We start from the raw sequence: 4,222 nt of genomic DNA, 5'->3' as shown, positions 1-4,222 counted from the left end.
TCTGGCGTCTGAGATGTGGGCTTGGCCCAGCCCTCCCTTAGCTGGAGGGTGGCAGCTGTGCCTGGCAGGCACCATGGGGAGGTGGGATCTGCAGCCTCCGGGAGGTCTCATGGCACCCACAGAATGCTCCAGATCACAGGGCTGGCTGGGTTCTCCTTGACTCCTGGGCAGGGCTTGCTGGAGTCAAAGCTGCTGTGAAGGAAGTGAGAACCCCATCCAGGACGGGGCTGGGGGGCCTGAAACCCAAGGTGCAGGGGTCTGTGGTTTCTTCAAGCAGGTCTGCCTTATCAGCAATTTGAGTGTTCAAATTTCTCCTTTCCTGTTGCATTTGTTTTGAAAGGAACTGGGAAAGGATGGCATCACTGTAGTGAACTCCAGGCGGAGTGGATCTTGGGGCCCTTTTCGTCGGTAGCTTCTAGACTCCCTGAACCCCTGTAGCCTGGGCTGTTCTGAGGGGCTTCTGGTTACTGGGTTGTCTTCTAAGTCAAGGTATTTTGGGTGCAGATAACCCAACTGTCTGCCTGCGTGAAGGCCACCTTGTTTGGGTTTCCTGATTTGTAGCTGGAGGTGAGCTTCGAGACTGTCTCAGCTGGATCTTGTATTGCTGGCTGGGTCTACACGGCTGGGGCTTGATGCCCCCTTGACTGAGACCACCCTTGGCCTCCACAGGAGGCCAGCCTACTGAACAGAGGTGAGTCGATGGCCCTCCAGCCTTCAGGTCCTCACAAGGTTCTCCCCCATGGCTCTCTGCTTATAGCCCAGAGACCCTCTAGCCTTCCTTCCCCTCTGACACAGAGGCCCCACCCCCCAACTTAGGGGTCTTCATTGGGGGTTTGAAGAGACACAGGCTAATATGAGTCCAGGAAGAGTCCTCTTCCCTCCCTCTTATTGGCCCTAAATAGTGCCTTCTCAAGGTCCTTGTCCCTAAGATGGCAGGAGTCACACTGGTGTGTCCATGCCCACTCTAGTCACCACTGCTATTCTCTGCTCTAATGTCCTTCCCTCCTCATTTCTGCCTGATGTCCAGACCACAGTCAGAGACAGGTCAGCCAGCAGTCAGGCACTGTCAGTCATTCCGGTGTGTGAGCTTTAGTGCTTCAAATGCGTGCTCCTGCCAGGTCTTTGTAGTGGCTCAGAATGGGTCTGACTCCTTCATCTGGCCAAACCATGGAGTTGATCCCCCACTGTGACAGTCTCAGGGAGCAGGGCTGATGGGGAATTCAGTTTGGGGTGGACGTCAAGCAGGCCCGGAGAGGGAGGGAGCCTGGTTGACACCACAGGGGCCGTGACAGACTCGTGCCTCTGTTCAGGGCTCAGGCCCCTACAGGTCCTAGGAGGCCTATAACAGGGTCGGTGAGGGCTCTGGGGAGAGGAAAACTATGTACCTGCACACCTGGCAGCTGTGACTATTGAACATGTTCTGAGTAATTCACTTTCATGTCTCAGCCCTCACAGAATGTTGTTCTAATAAAAGATACAAAGAACACAAACCTGCACAATAAGATAGGAACTTCTAAGTCTTCATTCAAACACCACAGCTGCAAGTGGAGATTCTAAACCTGACAGAACTTAAGGATTCTAATTGGGTCTTGGCCACAATTTCAGTGTAGGACATTTGTCATTCAGGTTGATCAATCTCTTTATTCTGATCAAGACTGCAAAAAGTGCCCTCACCTACTACATTACCCATAAACATGTTAGTATGCAAAGGACCTTCGTTTCTCATCACTGGGGACACCTTAAGGAGATTAGGGAGTGACTTGCTTCATTAAGTGAACTTTCACCAACTTAAATATCAGAGTAATTGTCCAGTTAGAGGACCAGGAGCTCCGTATCTTTTTTTTTTTTTAGTGAAGTATAGTTGACTTACAGTGTTTCAGGTGTACAGCAAAGTGATTGATATATATATATATTTTTTTCAGATTCTTTCCATTATAGGTTATTGCAAGATACTAAATATAGTTGCCTGTGCTATACAGTAAGTCCTTTTAGTTTATTTTATATGTAGTAGTATGTATCTGTTAATCCCCAATTCCTAATTTATCCCTCCCTCCTTTCCGCTTTGGTAACCGTAAGTTTGTTTTCTATGTCTAGAGTCTATTTCAGTTTTGTAAATAAGTTCATTTGTATCACTTTTTTAGATTCCACATATAAGCGATATATGATATTTGTCTTTGTCTGACTCACTCCTCTCAGCATGATAATCTCTGGGTACATCCATGTTGCTGCAAATGGCATTATTTTATTCTTTTTCATGGCTGAGTAATATTCCATTGTATATATATACCACATGTTCTTTATCCATTCATCTGTTCATGGACATTTCTTGGTTGTTGTAAATAGTGCTGCTATGAACATTGGGGTGGGTTTATCTTTTTGAATTAGAGTTTTCATCTTTTCTGGATATATGCCTAGGAGTGGGATTGCTGGAAAATATGGTAACTCTATTTTACTTTTTTAAGGAACCTTCATACCATTCCCCATAGTGGCTGCACCAATTTACATTTCCACCAAGAGTACAGGAGGGTTCTCTTTTCCTCACACCCCCTCTAGCATTTATTATTTGTAGACTTTTTAAAAGATTTATTATTTATTTATTTATTTAATTTTTGGCTGTGTTGGGTCTTAGTTGCAGCACACGGGATCTTCACTGAGGCATGCAGGATCATGTGGCACGTGAGCTTTTCTCTAGTTGTGGCGTGCGGGTTTTCTCTAGTTGTGGTGTGCAGGCTCCAAGGTGTGTGGGCTCTGTAGTTGTGGTGCGTGGGTTCCAGAGCATGTGGGTTCTGTAGTTTGCTGCACGCGGGCTCTAGTTGAGGTGCACAAGCTTAGTAGTTGTGGCACGAGGGCTTAGTTGCCCCGAGGCATGTGGGATCCTAGTTCCCTGATCAGGGGTCGAACCCGCGTGCCCTGCGTTGTAAGGCAGATTCTTTACCACTGGACCACAAGGGAAGTCCCTATTCGTAGAATTTTTGGCGATGGTCATTCTGACGAGTATGAGGTGATACATCAATTGTGGATTTGATTTGCATTTCTCTAATAATTAGTGATGTTGGCCATCTTTTCATGTGCCTGTTGGTAATCAGGATGTCTTCCTTGGAGAAATGTTACTTAAGTTTTCTGCATATTATTTAATTGGGTTGTTTTTTTGACGTTGAGCTGTATGAGTTCTTTGTACATTTTGGAAATTAATCCCTCAAATTTCCATCATATGCAAATATTTTCTCCAAAATCATATGGTGTCTTCTTGTTTCGTTTATGGATGTTTTGCTGTACAAAAGCATTTAAGCTTACTTATTTATTTTTTTAATTTTAAAATGTTATCAGAGTATAGTTGATATACAATGTTGTGCTAGTTTCAGGTATACAACAAATGATTCATTATACTTATTTGTATATCCACTATTTTTCAAATTCTTTTCTCTTATAGATTAGGACAGATTATCAAGTAGAGTTCCCTGTGCTATGCAGTAGGTCCTTCTTGATTATCATATATATCTGTGTGTGTGTGTGTGTGTGTGTGTGTGTGTGTGTGTGTGTGTATATATATATATATATATATATATATATATTAGGGTATATGTTTTAATCCCAACCTCCTAACTTATCGCTCCCCCCACCCGAACTTTCCCTTTGGTCATGATAAGTTAGTTTTCTAAGTCTGGGAGTCTGTTTCTGTTTGGTTAATTAGTTCATTGGTATCATGTTTTAGATTGCACCTATAAGTGATACAATATAATATTCGTCTTTCTGTGTGTGACCTACTTGACTTAGTGGGATCATCTCCAGGTCCATCCATGTTGCTGCAAATGGCATGATTTCATTCTTTCTTAGGGTTGAGAAATATCCCATTGTATATATGTAGCACATCTTGTGTAGCCATACCTATGTCGATGGACATTTTGGGTGCTTCCATGCTTTGGGTATTGTAAATAGTGCTGCAATGAACGTTGGGGTGTAGATGTCTTTTCGAAGGATGGTTTTCTCCAGGCATACACCCAGGAGTGGGATTGCCGGATCTCATGATTACTCTATTTTTAGTGTTTTATAAAACCTCCATAGTGTTCTCCGTAGTGGCTGGTAGCAAGTTCCATTCCCAGCAGCAGCGGAGGAGGGATGTCTTTTCTCCACGCCCTCTCCAGCATTTATTGTTTGTAGACTTTGTGATGATTGGTGCCTGATTATACCTTGTTGTCGTTTTGATTTGCATTTCTCTAACAAT

General features: G+C 43.9%; 1 long non-coding RNA gene across 5 annotated transcripts in view; it reads right to left on the bottom strand.

Moving 5' to 3' along the window:
• Positions 1-4,222, bottom strand: part of LOC132374971 (uncharacterized) — a 103,237-nt gene that overhangs the window by 8,621 nt on the left and 90,394 nt on the right. The window lies entirely within an intron of this gene.

This window comes from Balaenoptera ricei, chromosome 11 (genome assembly GCF_028023285.1).
Source record: "Balaenoptera ricei isolate mBalRic1 chromosome 11, mBalRic1.hap2, whole genome shotgun sequence".
NCBI lineage: Eukaryota > Metazoa > Chordata > Mammalia > Artiodactyla > Balaenopteridae > Balaenoptera > Balaenoptera ricei.
The sequence above is the reverse complement of the archived record's forward strand: the minus strand, read 5'-3'. Positions and strand labels throughout refer to the sequence as shown.